General features: G+C 46.4%; 1 protein-coding gene across 2 annotated transcripts in view; it reads right to left on the bottom strand.

Moving 5' to 3' along the window:
* Positions 1-15414: 15414 nt before the first annotated feature.
* Positions 15415-18434, bottom strand: part of PAFAH2 (platelet activating factor acetylhydrolase 2) — a 54448-nt gene continuing 51428 nt past the window's right edge. Inside the window, exon 12 of one of the 2 annotated variants that reach the window (XR_002826088.1) lies at positions 15415-15439. The gene's annotated coding sequence lies outside the window, so the exon portion shown is untranslated. The remainder of the gene's footprint in view (positions 15440-18434) is intronic. The other variant, XR_002826086.1, reaches the window with a different exon arrangement.

Raw genomic sequence — 18434 nt, 5'->3', positions numbered from 1 at the left:
ACCTGCGTATCACCTGTATTGTGACATCATCATCATCCCTAAACCACTCCGCCGTAACAGATCACGGGCGTGGCCCTTTCCTCACTGTGTGCGTTCTCGCTACCATCCTACGGGTCCCCACACTGGCGATCAGAGCCGAGGAGGAAAAGCGTGAGTGACTTAGACCAAAAGCTCTGGAATTTGATCTCCTTTGGTCTAACAGTCACTTGGCTTAAATGCAGACTCCATCTGTTCTGCCTGCCTTTGGCCAGATGACAGGGAAGGAAGAGCAAAAGCAGTTACACAGACTGCCCTTAAGTGTTGCTTTTGTTCTCTGAGCACGTGCTCCCCAGAGCGATGCTGGGCCTTTTTTTAAAAAAAATTTAAAACAAAAGGAGCCACAAGGTCACTATTCCTCCATGCCTGGATAGATCCAAACACAGCAGAGGTACAAAGGAAATTGGTCTGACCCTGGCTATCGGATTAGAATGATTGGCCTCCTTCTTCCCACAAAAAGGCCCGAGGGAAAAAAATAAAATGAATATGGTTCCCAGGCCCCTCCTCCCATTCCCCCGACCAAGGCTGTGTCCTCAGGTAGTGGTCATTACACTAATGCACCTGCTTTGACATCCTAACTGGGTAGAAGAACACCTTCATTTTATTAATCAATGGGCTCCCTCTCCCCAAACCCAGAAACAAATATGTCCAACTCTGCTGAAACAACAGTCCTCATTTTAAAAGACTCTCCATGTCCTGCTAGTCACTAAAGATGTGCTGGAGATAAATGCAGTGAATCGGTGCCGAGACAAGGAAAACTGGATCATACAGGCAGCAGACACACCACACAAAGCAAACAGTTAGCAATGTACTGTGGCCTGAAATATGCTTGTTGCTGCATTTTCTACAACAATTGCCCTTCTGTGGGGTCAGCCTTTCCCCTGCCCCCAATCTAAGTGGTTTTCCCTTAGCATGTGAGCAGGACCAGAAATTACTCAGATTCTCAGCCCTGAAAGGCTTCTGCCTCTCAGACCAAACTTGGCCACGAAACAGCCAGGTGTTTCCATCTTTTTCAGTTTTCTGAGTGAAATTTCAGAAATCGTTAGAAAAGCTGGAGAGAGGTGAGGACTCGACCTCCCTGAAGTGACAGATTGGCAGGCAACACAACCGAGCAAGGAGCCCAAGACCAAGAGTGCTATTATCCCCGGAACCACCCTTTATCTTGAAGTCTTTGTACTTGATCTGGAGGTTTCCAGCGGAAGGTCCCACCCATTTGCTGCCTTAAAAAAGGAAAAGGAAAGAAATTGCCACGCAAAAATCTCACATTTCTGACTATTAATGTTGTGACAGGAAAAAAATTAATCTTTCAAAACACTGATTATTTTAAAGCATTTACAACGCTTCCCTCCACCTTTTCTTTCTCCTTAGAGCAGATGTCTATTTCCAAGGAAACCATAGCTAGCAAGAAGATGTCAGAACTCATGTAGATTTCTAATCCTTGTTAACGATGCCACTTAGCTTCTGGGCTTGTTGTTAGATGCCTGGTCCTGTCAGTTTGGTGACAAGGATTTCCGGAGAGCCTCGCTGTTGCTTGGGGACTTAGGAGGCTGGGATAAGGTTTCCCCTAGAATGATCCCAAGAATAAAAAGGTGCTGGTGCCGTGGGATGATGCCTGTTTTTAGGGTAGGGTTGTCTTTCTGAGATCCAGACCAGAGCTATCTATTGTCAGCTCTTACGGGTGTTCATATATGAGCCCTGGAATAGGAAGGGCTGTCAACTATAAGGAGACAAAACAGTTTTGCCACTTCACCACCGAGAGGGACAGAGCTCCCTTCTTGGACGCTTCCTAAAACTAACTCAAAACCCAGTCCCCCCTGAAGTGGCAGCACGAAGTTAATGCTCACATCTTGGCTCTGTCTCTCCTTCCCCATGAGAATTGCTTTTGCCTCTGCTCAGATGGTTTGGTCGGATTGCACTGGAGCTGGCTGGAACTGGATCAGCACAGAGTGAAGTCAAGATAGGGCAGCCATCCAGCTTATTTGATCTGTGTAGACAGCTACAGGGGAGCACTTCAGGCTTCAAAGTCCAGAAGGGATGTCTACACGGATCAGTCGCGCCGGGGCGGTTGTCAGATCTCCTCTGTTCTTACGGAGCACCGGCAGCCTTTGTCCACTGTTGGCGCTGAGGCTGCAGGGGTTGTCTCCCACATAGGCACCCGCTCCACCTCGCTTACGGGCCTGTCCTTGGCAGAAGGGTGTCGTGGGAGAGGCTTTCTCCTTGTCCCCGGCCTCTCTGTTCCCTTTGTCCCCTAACATTGTGCTCTAACACTCCCCTCCCTGTTCAGATGCTGTCTGTGAAGCTGCCGTTTCACACGCTTGTCTCCCTCACTAGAGTAGTACGTCCAAGAAGGCAGGGGCTGTATCTTTGTCGTGATATCCCTAGTGCCCAGATCCAGGCCGAGTCCAGGATGGTGGGGCCTGGACATTGCAGTTGACTTTAGACAAGAACAACTTCTCTCACCCGCAGCTTCCTCTTCTGTGATGCTCGAGGATTATAATGAGACCGTGTACATGAAAGTACTCAGCACAGTGCCTCTCAAAGGTACCTAATTTGATCTGTGTAGACAGCTACAGGAGTACCTAACGCTTGTTAACTATTATTGCTAAAGAAGTTTTTTGATTGCTATAGGTTATTGAATGAATGAATGAATAGCAGACTTTCACCCTTTGGTGGGAATCATAGTCACTGGGTTAACTCTTCCCATGGGGTATTTTACAAATTTCAATTCCTTTAACATTTTGAACAGATAATACATTCACATAATTTAAAAATAAAGTATGGAAAGTCCTTCTCCTTTCTCTATTCCCCCTGCCAAATTTGATACCTCCCCCTCCCCCAGCATAACCATTGTTCTCTTCCTGTTATCCTAAAGTTTCTTTATATGTACACAAGCAAATTTGTAGATATGTATTCTTCCCTTCTAAAACACAAATGGTCGTCTACCGTAACTATTTTGCACTTAGGATTTTTTCACTCAACAATACATGTCAGGAATGTTTTCATACAGAGGGATCTGTTCACAGATCAAGCACTTCCTTGATCTGGGATTCACTGTATGAATGACTGTTCCATAATCTAACCCTGTCTATGATTTTTAAGTTGTTCCAAATTATTTGCTATTTCAAACAATGCAGTAATAAATATAACCTTGTATATAGAGCATTTTCCACGTGGGTGAGTATATCTGCAAGATATATTCCTACACTATATATATTGCAAGGTCAAAGGGCAAACACATTTGTAATTTGAATAGTGCTAAATTGCCTTCCATAGGAGTTGTACCAGTTCAACACCCACAAAGAATTACCTCAATTCATTCAAAAATAATGGTTTGAAAGGCTTTGTCCCTAGACATTTCAGGCATCAGGGAAAAGGAGGGGGAGGACTAGAAATCCCAAGAAAGAGGTGGCTGTCAGTTCTGTCTATATTAATAACTCCTATAAATACTTGACAAGCAGCTGCTGATCTCCGAACAGAGCTGGTGTCTGCACTGTAGCAGTTGTCTCCGTCAGTCTGTCGGTTTAGAAGTGTCCGTAGGTGTCGCTATGAGATTGGAAGCTTTTTGAGGGCAGGGTCTTTCTCAGAGCTTTATCCCACTCCCTTCCTCCTGATACCTGGCATATAACTTAATTAATTCTAAGACATATTTCCCCCACATTTCTGTATCTTTGAAATCAGTTGTACCTCATAGTCAATAAATAACATGTCATCATTATTGACAGCATATTTTCTTAGTGGTACATAAAACAATGGTATGTCTTAAAAATCAATGTCATTTTGAGTCAGTGAAATATGGTAAACACATATTACATGTGTGAGTGGAATGGGGTCCAGATGTCACTGCCCTGCCAGTCTTCCCACTCCATGTTCTAACCCTCATCCCTCTTATCTAAGTCCATGCCTTCTTCTGATGATTCCTTTTATGGGGATGACTCCCTATTGTTTCTTGGGTTCTTATTTCGCTCCTGAACTCCAAAACCACACTATTTCTAAATCCTAAAGGACATCTCCTCATGGATGCCCCTACCCCATAAGGCCCTCAAATTCCATATGAGTCACATTGAACTAACATCTTCCCACCAACAATATCTAGGGTTTCCCATTCAGCTAGTGGCTTTGCTGGACTCTTGCCCTCCAGGTTTAAAACTTTGGTCAGACTCAACTCTTCCCTCTTTCTCACCCTCCATGCCTCCAATTATAGAAACTTAGCATTTTCTAGTAGAATGGAATCTTTAAAATGATAATAGCTAGAAGAAGAACAATGCTGGAGGACTCATACTTCCTGATTTCAAAACTTAATACAATGCTGCAAGGATCAAAATAATGTGGTACTGGCATAAAAACAGACATATAGATCAATGAATAAAATAGAGAGCCAAGAAAGAAACCCTTGCCTTTATGGTCCAATGATTTTGACAAGGATGCCAATATCATTGAATGGGGAAAGGACAGTCTTTTCAACAAATGATACTGGGAAAACTGGATATCCTCATGTAAAAGCATCAAGTTGGCGTGGCTGGTGTGGCTCAGCAGTTGAACATTGAACCAGGAGGTCATGGTTCAATTCCTGGTCAGGGCGCATGCCCGGGTTGCAGGCTCAACCCCCAGTAGGGGACGTGCAGGAGGCAGTTGATCAATGATTCTCTACTCATTGATGTTTTTATCTCACTTTCCCTCTCCCTTCCTCTCTAAAATCAATAAAAAATATATTTAAAAAAAAGAAATTCCAATTCAAAAATGGGCAAAGGACTTGAATAGACATTTTCCAAAGAAGACATACAAATAGCTAATAAGTACATTAAAAGATGCTCAACATCACTAACATTAGGTAAATACAAATAAAAACCACAATGAGATAACACCTCACATCCATTAGGATGGCTACTATAAAAAAATAACAAGTGTTGTAGAGGCTGTGGAGAAATTGGAACCCGTGTGCACTGTTGGCAGGAATGTACAGCCAATGTGGAAAACTGTATGGAGAGTCCTCAAAAAATTGAAAATAGAATTACCATATGATCCCACAATTCCATGTCTGGGTATACAGCCAACATAACTGAAAGCAGAGTTTTGAAGAGACATTTGCACAACATGTTCACAGCGGCATTATTCACAACAGCTGAAATGTAGAAGTCACTTAAATATCATTGACAGATACACAGATAAACAAAATGTGGTAGATACATACAATGGAATATTACTCAGCCTTAAAAAGGAAGGAAATTCTGACACATGCTACAACATGCATGAATCTTGAGGATATCATGCTAAGTGAACTAAGCTAGTCACAAAAAGACAAATACTGTATGATTCCACATATGTGAAATACTAAGTCAAAATCAGAGAGCCCTAGCTGGGTAGCTTAGTTGGTTAGAACATTGTCCTGATACGCCAAGGTTGTGGGTTCAATCTCCAGTCAGGTCACATACAAGAAGCAACTAATGAATGCATAAATAAGTGGAACAACAAACCAATCTCTCTCTCTCTATCTCTCTCTCTCTCTCTCTCTCTCTCTCTCTCTCAACAACAAATAAACATTTTAAAAAATCATAGAAATAGAAAGTACGATAGTGGTTGCCAGGAGCTGGGGAGAGGGACAGACAGGAAGTTAGTGTTTAATGGGAATTGAGTTTTTAGTTTTACAAGATGAAAGTATTATGGAGACGAATGGTGACTATTAAATACATTGTGAGTGTGTTTAATACCACTGGACTGAATACTTAAAAATGTTTTTTTAAAAAGTAAAAATTTTGTTAAGATGGCATATTTTATTACAATAAAAATAATTGAAAAAAGATAATAGCTAACATGCTAATACATGCTCATAGAATGTTTACCATGCAGCAGGCACTCCACATGTAATAACTCATTTAGTCCTCATTAACAATCTTATGAGCTATTATTAGCCTAATTATAAAGGTGAGGAAACAAGGGTGACCAACCGTCACAGTTTGCCTGGGGCTGAGGGCTTTTTCTGGGATGCAGGATTTCCAGTGCTAAAACTGGGGAAGTCCCAGGCAAACCCAGATGAGTTGGCCACCCTAATGGAAACTGAGGCACAGAGACAGTGTCTTCTGTAGACATGTCAAATAGGGTCCTGGCCCTAGACCCTGCACTTTGAAGGGCTGTGTTCTCTCTGCCCTTCCTCCTCCAGCTGTACCCCTTCTCACAAGCAAGGCATCCCCCGAGGATCCAATTCAGGACGCCACCTTGCATGTGGCAGCATGTCTCCTTAACCAGCGACATTTATTTTAATGCAGAGGCTGAAGGTGATTGCTTTCTATTGTTTCTTCCAATACACCTTTTCCAAATAATCAAAACGTGAGCAAGAAAAATGATGTGGGGGATGGTCAGATCGGAGCACTCATCCTCTGCTGGGCTTTTGGGGGCTAGGAGGGTGGTTTTCATTTAGATCTAGTCCTTTTCTCGAATGGGCACTGGTGGGCCTAAAAACAGCCCGGCTAGTGTGGCTCAGTGGTTGAGCATTGATCTATGAACCCAAGGTCATGGTTCAATTCCCCGTTAGGGCACATGCCCAGGTTGCAGGCTCAATCCTCAGTGGGGGCGTGCAGGAGGCAGCTGACCAATGATTTTTTCTAATCATTGATGTCTCTCTCTCCCTTCATCTCTGAAATGAATAAAAATAAAAATTAAAAAAATCTATTTATTTAAAACAAAAATGAGGAGGGGTCTTATCAGTTACTTTTAATTCAATAAATTTCTGGGTCATTCCATAGCCCATTTTCCCATGGCCTGGCATGGGAACACATTCCCAGTACTCACAAAACTCCAAGCAGTTGGCACTCATCAGCATCTTAGCAATTCAGTGAGAACAGAGGTTACAGCTATCACAGGAAGTTGAAACCAAGACTGCTGAAATCACACCCATTCCGAGGCGAGGGGAGGGGAAAGAGAGGAGAGGGGGCGGGGAAGTATACACTGAGTAGAATTCAAGCCTGGAAGGTGGGGGTGGCTGGGGTGTCAGGCAGAGAATGGTGGGATGCTGCGTAAGAGGAAATACACGAGGGGAAGAAAAGATGTGTCACTGGAATTCAGGGTTGATTTACAGACCTTCGGGGGCTTATGGCTAAGCCCTTGCATCAGTTAGTACGCATCAGCACTGCAGGGCATTCGCAGACCCACTGGATTTCCACAGCAGCCTTCTAATTGGTCTCTTCCCTCCATTTCCAACATGGGCACCTGCCAACTCAAATCACTGGAGAGTGCAGGCCCCATTTAAGCGGGAGGAGGGGCTGTATTACTTTTTGGGGGCTGCCTGATAACTGGGTGGTTTAGCCGACAGAAATTTATTGTCTCCCAGTTCTGGGGGTCAGAAGTCCAAAACCAAGGTGACAGCAGGGTTGGCTCCTTCTGAGGGCTGTGAGGGAGAATCTGCCATGCTTCCCTTCCAGCTTCCGGTAACCTCATTGGTTCCTTGGCTTGCAGACTGCATTCGCCCCACATCTTCTCATCGTCTTCCCTCTATGTGTGTCTGTCTCTGTGCCCAAATTTCTCCCTTTTATAAGGACACCAGGCATATTGGATTAAGGCCCACCCTGATGATCTCACCTTAACTTGATCATCTGCAAAGATGCAATCTACCTATATAAAACCCTAATATGCAAATTGACCTAACGGCAGAATGACAGGTTGAATGACCGGTCGCTATGATGCGCACTGACCACCAGGGGGCAGACGCTCAACGCAGGAGCTGCCCCCAGCTCGCAGGCCCTGACTGGCAGTGGTGGGTGGCGCCAGGCCAGCCAAGGCAGGTGGGAGTGGGCCCCCCCGCCCTTGATCGCCCCGCCGGTTGCCCTACAGATCGGCCCTGATCACCAGCCAGGCCTAGGGACCCTACCCATGCACGAATTTCATGCGCTTGGCCTCTAGTTTACAAATAAGGTCACATTCACGGACACAGGGGGTCAGGACTTCCGCATCTATTGAGAGGACACAATTCAATCCATAGAAGGGGCTCCCACTTAGCTTTGCCTGATGGCTCTCCTGGAACAATGTGTGTCCAGAGAAGCTGCAATTTAGTATTTCCTATGAACTCTTCTGATTTTTAAATATTGGCATCTAGCATGGCACACAAGGCCCTCCATAATTCTTTTTTTCCTTTTTAAATATATTTCTTATTGTTGATAGTATCATAGTGTATGCCTTATTCTGCAACTTTCTGTGCTTGCTTAGTAGATTTTGACCTCTATCCATGTCCCTGCATCTATAGATCTAACTTACTCCTTCTAACAGCAATATAGTGACCCACCATGAATATAAACGCTATTTTCTTTAAACTTGCCCTGTTGGTGGCCACTGAGCTGTTTTCAATGGTTATTAGCTATGGTCCCGCAATGGGCAGCCTCCTGTAATGCAGGTGCAAGTATTTCCCCAGGGTAGAAGCCGAGAGAATTGTCAGGGCACAGGGTATGAATGCCTTCAGCTTCCCTAGACAAGGACAAATTGAGAGCCTCCATTTCCCCACAACCTTACCAATGCGTGATGTGGTCTGGTTTTACTCCTCCTTACATTTTTATATGTGAGAAGGCTGAGGTCTGCGGTTGTACTGCTTCATCCCAGTCACAGAGCAGGTTCAGGGCCAAGTGTGAGCACCAGATCAGCTGGTTCCCCAGAGCACAATCTTGCACCACGCCCTGTGGTCCCTGTAGCCCTCCCTGGAAAACCAAGGAAACACCCAGTGAGTGCGAGGGGTTGGGGGCGGCGGCGAAGAGGGAGTGGCTGCAATTCTCCAATATGGTGATTATACTGTGAGTGGAAACGACTCCAAATCCTCCCAGAAAATGGCTCCGCCGAGCCGCACAGATCTGCTCGCCCACCCGAGGCAGTTTGCACCTGCAGCTTTCACAGCGACACAGGAGCCGATTGGCTCTTCCCCGCCCCGACTCGGCGGGGACACAAATGGCGTCCCCGCCGCGGGTTTGCAGCCGGCGGCTCTGCTCTGGGAGAAGGGGGACGCCGAGCCTCGCTGGGCTGTGGGGTGCGGAGCGCACGGTGGCCAGGGCCACCTCCTGCCACTGGCAGCACCTCGGCGGGTGGGCTGCCTCTGGCCGCGCCCTGCAGCCAGAAAGCGGCGCGAAGATGTCACGCGGACCCCCCAGCCAGCGCCCCCAGCCGCGCCCCGCAGCCCGCAGCTCGGAAACGCAGGATGGACCGCGGGAGGGAGGAATGGGAGGCTGGTCGGCGCTCCTCACTTCCCAGCCTCCACCAGGAGCAAGCTCCTCTGCAGGGGCCTCCACGGAGGGCGAAGCGTGAACTCTGCTTGGGCTCCTCCAGGGGCATAAGGTGAAGGAGGGTGAGGCCCTGGCCCCCCCCCCCCCCAAGGGCCAGTCCTGGAGTGGAATGTTCTCCCCCAGGAGCTGGTGGCCAGCTTTCCATCGTCCTCTTCAAGGCAGGAAAGCCCGTGGGAGAATTTGGGGGGAAGAACAAAGCTGCCCCCCCGCCCCAGCCCCCCAGCCTACCTTCCAGAGCCTAGAAGGCTGGCCCCCTTCCTCTCGGTTGGGATTACTTGGAGGGCCAGCATTTTTTTTTCTTAAACATTTTTTTTCTCAGCTACCACCTTTTGAGCCCTTGGTGTATGATCTCATTTCCTCTTCATGGCAACTCCAAGATATGACAGGCTCATCGAGGACAAGCAATTCCCCAAGGTCACACATATATAGTGGCAAAAGGGGGTTAGGACATTCTCCCAGATGCTGTGTTTTATTTAAAAGTTGTTTTTTTAATTAACTATTTGCTCACTTTTGGTAATCTTTCTCAGATCCTTTTGAAAAAATGACCATTGAGAACAAACACTGCAAACATCACCACATTATTTTTGAACAGTGGGAGGAGTAATTGGTGTATTGCTGGTGAGTGTGAGGAGGTAACACTTGTGGAAAGCAGTTTAGCCATTTGAATCAAGAACAACAAAACTGTCCGTCCCCTTTAATGAGGAAATGGTCATCCTCTAAGGCAGCGGTTCTCAACCTGTGGGTCGCAACCCCTTTGGGGTCAAACGACCCTTTCACAGGGGTCGCCTAAGACCATCGGAAAACACATATATAATTACCTATTGTTTTTGTGATTAATCACTATGCTTTATTTTATTTATTTATTTTTTAAATATATTTTATTGATTTTCTACAGAGAGGAAGGGAGAGAGATAGAGAGTTAGAAACATCAATGAGAGAGGAACATCGATCAGCTGCCTCCTGCACACTCCCTACTGGGGATGTGCCCGCAACCCAGGTACATGCCCTTGACCGGAATCGAACCTGGGACCTTTCAGTCCGCAAGCCGACGCTCTATCCACTGAGCCAAACCGGTTTCGGCAACTATGCTTTAATTATGTTCAATTTGTAACAATGAAATCGGGGGTCACCACAACATGAGGAACTGTATTAAAGGGTCGCGGCATTAGGAAGGTTGAGAACCACTGCCTAAGGAGACAGCAGTAGCTACCGGCATGTGAAATGCACACTCCCTGGGGCCCAGCAATTCCACAGGAAGGAATCCTTTCTACAGATGGATGCCCTAGCACATGGACACAATGGTAAAGACACTCACCACTGCACTGCCCAAATGCAAAGGATGGGAAACAACCTCAAAATGTATCAATAGGATTGATGACGATAAATTCACTTAAAGAAATTCTATTTTACATATACATATTTTTATTGATTTCAGAGAGGAGTGGAGAGAGAGGGAGAGAGACACAGAAACATCAACGATGAGAGAGACTCACTGATCCGCTGCCTCCTGCACACCCCACACTAGGGATCGAACCCGCAACCTGGGCATGTGCCCTGACCAGGAGTCAAACTGTGACCTCCTGGTTCATAGGTGGATCCTGGCTGGGCTATAGAAATTCTATATAAATATTTATAGAAAATGAGGCAGTTCTATTTTTTTATATATGGAACAATCATCAAAAATATTAAGTGAAAAGGGAAAAGTATAAAGTATGTATCTGATGTGCTACTATTTCTATATGAAAAAAGGAATGTATGTTTATGTATGTGTGTATTCATTTTTTGGTCTTTTTCCTAAGAAAAATACACAAGAAACCAAGTAATGGTGTTGCCTTTGAATCACTTAATGCTTTGCTGCCTCCGGGATTAGTATTGGTCTTAAGGAGGAAAATCACAGCTAAGTCAGAGAAAGACATTTTTTTCATTTTATAACCTTTGGAATTTTGTACCCTGTGAACATATTAGCAATTTAAAAAAATAGATTCACTAAAATCCTACCTCTAGACCCAGTAATTCTCCTTTTTGGGAATCTAGCTTAAGGAAATTACAAAGATTTATACAAAAAAATATTCACTGGAGTATAAGAGTGAAAAAATGTAGGCAACTTAAAAACCCAACAACAGGGGAATAGCTAAGAAAATTATGGTAAGTACATATAATACCTATCATGAAATAATAAAATGGACACTTACAAAAATACCTTAGTAACATAGGAAAATCCTTATAACATTAAGTAAAAAAAAAAAAAAAAGAGCTGGATAGAGAATTATCTGTGCAGTATAATCCGAACACGGTGACAACAGCAGCATAGAGAATAATTGGAAGGAAAGAAGCCAAAGAGTACACGGTCACGGCCACTGGGTGCAGGGATTGCGAGTGATCTTATCTCCCCTGTATAGCTTTCTACACTCTCCACTTTTTATTTTTTTGTAATGGGCACCCATGTCTTGGACAATTTTTTAAAGAAAAAACTTAAAAATAAATTCCCATGGTATTTAGACACATTAAAGATCTACAGACATATTAACTCAGCGATTCTACTTTTAGAAATAAACCCTGTATAAATAGATGCACAAAGGCTCAGAGCATTATTAACAACAAAAGGTTGTAAACAATTCAGGTGTCTATGAGAGGAAACCACTTATGTAAGTACAGAACACCCATAAATGTAGACTATTAAGCAACAGTTATGGACAATGGGGTAGGTATGTCAACATGGAAAAAATCTACAGGGTAACATTATTGTGGTGGGAAAAGCTACCTGCAGAACAATGAGTATGTATGGTTGCATGTATGCTAAAGCAAGAAAAGCTGAATGCCTGGCGAACATTAAACTGTTAACAATAGCTGTCTCTGGTGAAAGGGAAAGACTAGAAGACTACTTTTGCTTTTAACTACATTTATCTGTGGTGTTCCCATCGTTTATAAAAATTCATTCTCATATCATTTGTGTAATTAAAATAATAATAATAATAATAAGGGGGGAGTATAAGCCTAGAGAAAGCTCTGAAAAGATTCACAACAATATTACCAGTAGTTTCCAGCAGGAATGAGGGATTGGGACACTTTATCCATTTACTTTATATTAAATCATAATTAAAACAACATTAACAGCCCGGCTGGTGGGCCGGAGCCTCTGCTTTTCCCCAGCTCCACTGTCCCTCTACATTAGGGCTCTGTTCTCTTAGGTAACCATCTGCTCACGTGCACGGCCCAGGAGCGCAAAGCCCCAGACAGGACCGGCCGGCCTCGCTTCTCCTCTTACCAGAGAGGAGGAAACCGAGATGCTGAGACAACCTCCTGGCTGCTCTGCTGGGAAAGTGGACTCAGGCGACCTGGATGCCAGGCCCCTTCTCTCCCACCTTCGGTTTCCAGAGATAACCCACAGGAGGGGAGGGGAGGACTGTTGCCTCCAGGCCAGCGAGGACAGGGCTTGAAGCCACAGATGAATGGTATCAGTGTAGCATCAAATGAGAACACAATAAACCCCATCATTTGCCGAGTTCCCTCTGGGCTCAGCTTCAAGTTCCTTTCCCAGACAATGGCTGGTCACATCCCCACATGGGCTCTGCCAAGTGTTCCAGAGGGTTGGTGAGAGCAAGGGGCCAAATTGGCCTCCAGTGGCCAACACTGCAAGGTTCACCTCTAATGGCAAGGAGGGAGCTTGGGAACCTCCCAGGGCCCAGGAGCTCATCGCTGGGAGATGTTTGCTCCAAAAGCGGAGCAGCAGGCAGCTGTGGTGGGCGGGAGGGCACTGGCCTAGAAGCAGAAAACCTGGGGTTTCAGGAGCCAGTGCTGCCATGTCTCCCCGTGTGACCCTGGCAACTCACCAGATCCTGTGTCTGGGCGTCAGGGGCAGACAGGAGCTTCTGTGTCTGGGGGAGAAAGGGCGGTGTCAAGCCCCCTCCCCCATCATGGCTGCCTCAGAATCCTGGATGTCGGTGAAGCTGCTGGTCCCTCTTCCCTCGCAGCTGCTGCCTGTCTGTCTCCATGGCAACCAGGCCAAAAGACTAATTTGCCAGGGTCCAGGCTCTGCCGCTTACCTTGGAGCTGGGTTTTAACTTGTCTTTCTGGAAGCTGGTCCACCTCCACTCCCAGGAGCCTCTGACAGCATCCCCTTCGCCGCTGGTCGGAGGGACGCTGGGCCGGCCAGAGAAGACACACCACTTGTCCTTGATAACCATACCCACTTGTGGAGAGGAAAGACGGTCTCACATCCCATGGCTTTGTAATTACTAATGATTTGTGTTTCAAAGACCCCTGTCCCTCTGACTAGCGGCTCTGGCTGCTCTAGGGATCTGCAAGAACAGATGGCTTAGGGAACAGGCCCCATGCAAGGAGGTCCCCAACCTCCCCCTTTCCATGCCCTCAGGCTCCTCACCGCTATCTGTTGGCTTATGGCTGGGTCCAGAAGTCCTGCTGGAGCCTGTCTGGTTCTAACAAAACTAAAACATAAAAAATCACGATGGTCATCTTTCTCAGAGGTTGTGAGGGTCAGGTAGGCACTCAGAGCTTTACAGGTCTCTGCCTTGGACAGAGTAAAATTTACCTCAGGACCATTTTATTTATTTTTATTTGTTGTTTTTAATCCTCACCCAAGGATATTTTCCCATTGATTTTTAGGATGGAAAATCCTAAAAATCAGTGGGTAAATTAAAGGAGAAAAAAATGGAAGAGAGAGGGAAAGACAGAGAGAGAAACATCGATTGGTTGCCTCCTGCACAAGCCCTGACCAGGAGGAACCTGCAACCAAGGTACCTGCCCTTGACCAGAATAGAACCCAGACCCTTTGGTCTGCAGGTCAAAGCTCCATCAGCTGAGCCAAACCGGCTAGGGCCCCTCAGGGCTGTTTTAAATGGGACAGCTATCTTTCTCTGTTTCTGCTCTGACACCCTGGCTGTAGCTCCCTAGAGGACAGGGATAACATGGCTGCCTCTTCCCAGGAGACGGCACACTGCCTTGTACTCAGCGGGTGCCTTCACGAACACCTCGACAGCACAGAAGTACCTTTATCGACCAAAAATTCTGACTGACGTTAGGAGACCTGGTTCTAGGCCTAGCCCTGCAGCTAACTTGCTGAGCAACTTTGAGCAAGTCACCTTTTCTGGGCCTCAGTCTCCCCATCTGTAAAGTAAGTTGGACTGTGACCTCCAAAGGTTCCTTCTCAGCTCCCACTCTCTCTGTCCAAGGGAGAAATCCACACAGTTCTCCATAGGAGAAACTGCATTAAACTCGGGGTACATTAAAGGAAAAAAAATCATGAAATGGCAACTTTGGACCCTAATGTCCCAACTAAAAAGGGCTCAGAGAATAGACAACAAAGATTAAATGCCATCCAAGCGACGAGTTCTGGAAGCGAAGTGCCTGCTCCACTCCCAGCCCCTTCTGAGGAAGGTGTCCTGAGCTCTCTCTGCATAAGGTCGCAGAGGGTTGTGATTAAAACCAATCCTGCTGGGACCCGGGATGGGATGGCCAATGGCTGGCCAACTCCTACCATGGTGGCTTGACAGAAATCCCTGCCTGATGGGGCAGGTTACACTGGTCAGCAGCCAACCAACACAAGTGGACCCTCTTTCTCTCAGGAACCACCAACAACCAACACCAGGCGCCCATGGAAAGGATGGGACGCGGGAGCTCAGACTCTAACCTGAATAGCGCTGCACTGTGTCACCTCATATAATCCTTATGACAATCCTACAGGGCAGAAATATTATTATTCCCATTTTACAGATGAGAAAACTGAGGCTCAGAAAGGCAAAGTGACTTGTCCAGGGTAGCACGGCTAAAAAACAGCAGAGTCAGGATTCGCTAGAGGCCGACTCACTTCAGAGCGTTTTCTTGCCCTTGTTGCAGCTGGCTCGCAGCTCTCCACCTCCACTGCTGGGAAGCCCTTCACGTGATAGAGCCATTTCTGAATGGCTCCAGCTGGGAGGCCAGCTGTCATTCACTCTTCCTGTGTTCCTCTCTCTGGGGCCCTTACCCTTTGTTCCCCAGTTACTCTCAGTTTTCCCAACAGCAGAATGGGGAGCTTACTCTTTTCCCCTAGTCCCTTTCTTTTTTATTTTTTTCTTTTTTGTTCCCTAGTCCCTTTCATCATACTTGAGGTCCGAAATGGTGGGTGGCATGGATTTCTTATCACAAGTGCACAGGGGCTAAGAGAAAAGGGAAAACTCAAAATGATTAAAATAATGAGACAGTTGAGGAACACCTCAGGCTCCAGCTGTCCTCAGGGGAGCCTCGGGTCTGAATGGGGACCCAGCCACTGACTCCCGCCCCAGCGGGGCTGACTCCATTGTCTGTAAAATGATAATAGTGTCAACCTTTCTCCTGGGAAGGAGAAGGAGAGCAGGTACATGGGAGGAGTTAGGCTTGGATGGGAGAGGATTAGAGATGAAAAAGCATGAGTTTCAGGCTGAATTTAGATCATGACATCATTCCTTTTAGGAGTCAAGAGTCTCTCTCTTTTTTTAAAATTATTTTTTAATCCTCACTCAAGGTTATTTCCCATTGATTTTTAGAGAGAATGGAAGAGAGAGGGAAAGACAGAAAAATATTGATGTGAGAAAAACACGTTGATTGGTTGCCTCCTGCATGAGCCCGACCAGGGTCTGGGCCGGGGAAGAGCCTGCAACCAAAAGGTACAGTGCCCTTGACCTGAATCGAACCCGGGACCATTCGGTCTGCAGGCTGACGCTCTATCCATGGGTCAAACCGGCTAGGACAAGAGTCTCTTTTAACTCATGTTTATGGAACTGCTCTTTGGAGTTCCTTGAATTCCTCATTTTGCTAATTTTCTACCTCTTATAAAAAAGGGGAGACGTCAGTCCAGAGAGGGCTTAGATTCAAGCCTTCGCAGGAGAAATTGGAGACTCCCAGGCTCCCAAACGCCCTGCCCCACCAAGGGCAGAGGATGGTGGGAACAGAAGGAGGGACTATGACAGCGTGGAAGGTGGCTTCGCTAGCGCTGGGTGGAGGAGGATTTTCAGCGGGGAACAAACAGGTCGTGGGGCTGGCTGCTCACTCCGAGCTAGGGAGGGGCCCCTCCACACCTTTCTGTTCCTTTACTCCGTGCACGGGCTGCTAACGCAGACACGGTTGTCTGGCATGTGGGCTCCGCAAAGATAAAAATGATATTTAGCAGGAGAGAGAAAAATGTATTCAACTCCCAGCCCAGTTATGATTTAGACGCTGCCGTGGGCGGAATAGCAATGAGCCCCTTATTTTAAGCAAGTGGTGGGGAGATGAAAATAGATCAAGTGTGCTGAACCGGTCCGGGTTTTTGCAGCCAGTGAACTGGGTTGAAGACCACATCGCCATCAGGCAGGGAGGAGAGGGGACTATGAGGGGTCTTTCTTAAAAACAAAAACCCTTTGTTTTCAGAGAGAGGTGTTCATGTTGCTGCAGAGTGACTTCCTTCTCAATACCGGGAGAGAAGGTGTAGGACTCATCTTGCTGCCGGACTCAGGGCAAGGAGGAGACTCCAGCCCCTCCCCTGGGGCCTCTGGATCCCAGTAAGACCCTCCAGAAATAAGGGAACGCTGGTTTGGATGGACCCGCAAGACAACTGTTCCCATCCTCAGAAGTAGGTACTTTCTCTACCTGCTGAGAATGGAGGAACTAAAGCTCAGTCTGAGTCTAGCCCAAGGCCACACAATTAAAAAAACAGCCAGGATTTGAACTTAGCCTGTCTGACCCTGAAGCCTGTTTTCTCCACTCTGCCACAGAGGTCTCTGCTCAGTTGTCACTTCTGAGTGAGGCCTTCCCTTATCACCCGAGGTAAACATGCAACCCTCCATCCCTGGCACTCTCTATACCCCAACCCTATTTTATTTATCTCCTAGGCACTTTAAAGCATCTGATAGACTATATTTTATGTGTTTAATTTTTTCCCCTAAAACCTAGGCTCCATGAGGGCAAAGATTTTTATCCATATATATTTTTTTATTGATTTCAGAGAGGAAGGGAGAGGGAGGGAGAGATAAAAACATCAATGATGAGAGAGAATCGTTGATAGGCTGCCTCCTCTGTATCCCGCACAGTGGGGATCGAGCCTGCAACCCAGGCATGTGGCCTGACCAGGAATCGAACTGGACCTCCTGGTTCATAGGTCGACGCTCAACCACTGAGCCACGCCCGTCGGGCTATCCATGTCCTTAATGCCTAGAACAGTATCTGGAAAACTGATGAGTATTCAGTGAATAACTTCGCCTGCTTTCTGTTGGAAAGCCAAGCACCCCTCTTTTAATAAAAAGCAACCCCATGATCCTTTAGAAAATCTGAAGTTTCCAGACTCTGATGGAGTGAAAGGGGGGGGGGGGGGGGAGGGCAGACAGACAGCCGGCCTGCTTTTTGGTAGGAAGGTCTTTTACAGAAGACGGCATCCAAGCTGTCAAAGTGGGTGAGAGGCCGATACGAGGTGCTAGTTCACAAGTGAATTTAGGTGCACAAAGCGATCTGTGAATGAGACAATCAAACCGGTAACCAGAGATGCTGGGGCAGACAGCAGCGCTCAGTCTCCAGGAAGGACCCACAAAGCCAGTCCCCGGCTCCATCTGGCCGGATCGTGTGCGCCTGTTGGCAGCACCTTTTTCTTCATTGAGGAAGATAACAGAGGGGTGGGAAGATAACACTTCCCTGCAGCACAGGCATCGAATGTACCAGAGAAAAGATTTACAAAACCTCTTTAAAGCAGTTCTTCCACCTGCCCAAACGTTAACGTGGGGCAAGGTTCTTGACCTCAGTGAGAATTTAATGAGATAATGTATGTATGTAAAGCCCTCAGGACAATGTATGTATGTAAAAAAAACCTCAGGATAATGTATGTATGTAAAACCCTCAGGACAATGTATGTATGTAAAAAAACCCTCAGGATAATGTATGTATGTAAAACCCTCAGGCTGGGGAGGGTTGGGGGGCAGGAGCGGGGGGGTAACAGATCAGCCGAAGGACTTGTATGCATGCATATAAGCATAACCAATGGACATAAGACACTGGGGGATAGGGGAAGCCGGGGGAATGTCAAGAAGGGGAAAAAAAGGAGACATATATAATACTCTTTGTAATACTTTAAGCAATAAAACAAAATTAAAAAACAAACAAACAAAAAAAAACCCCTCAGGACAAGGTCTGGAACATGGGGGCCACATG

This window comes from Myotis lucifugus, unplaced genomic scaffold (assembly GCF_000147115.1).
Source record: "Myotis lucifugus unplaced genomic scaffold, Myoluc2.0 scaffold_389, whole genome shotgun sequence".
NCBI lineage: Eukaryota > Metazoa > Chordata > Mammalia > Chiroptera > Vespertilionidae > Myotis > Myotis lucifugus.
The sequence above is the reverse complement of the archived record's forward strand: the minus strand, read 5'-3'. Positions and strand labels throughout refer to the sequence as shown.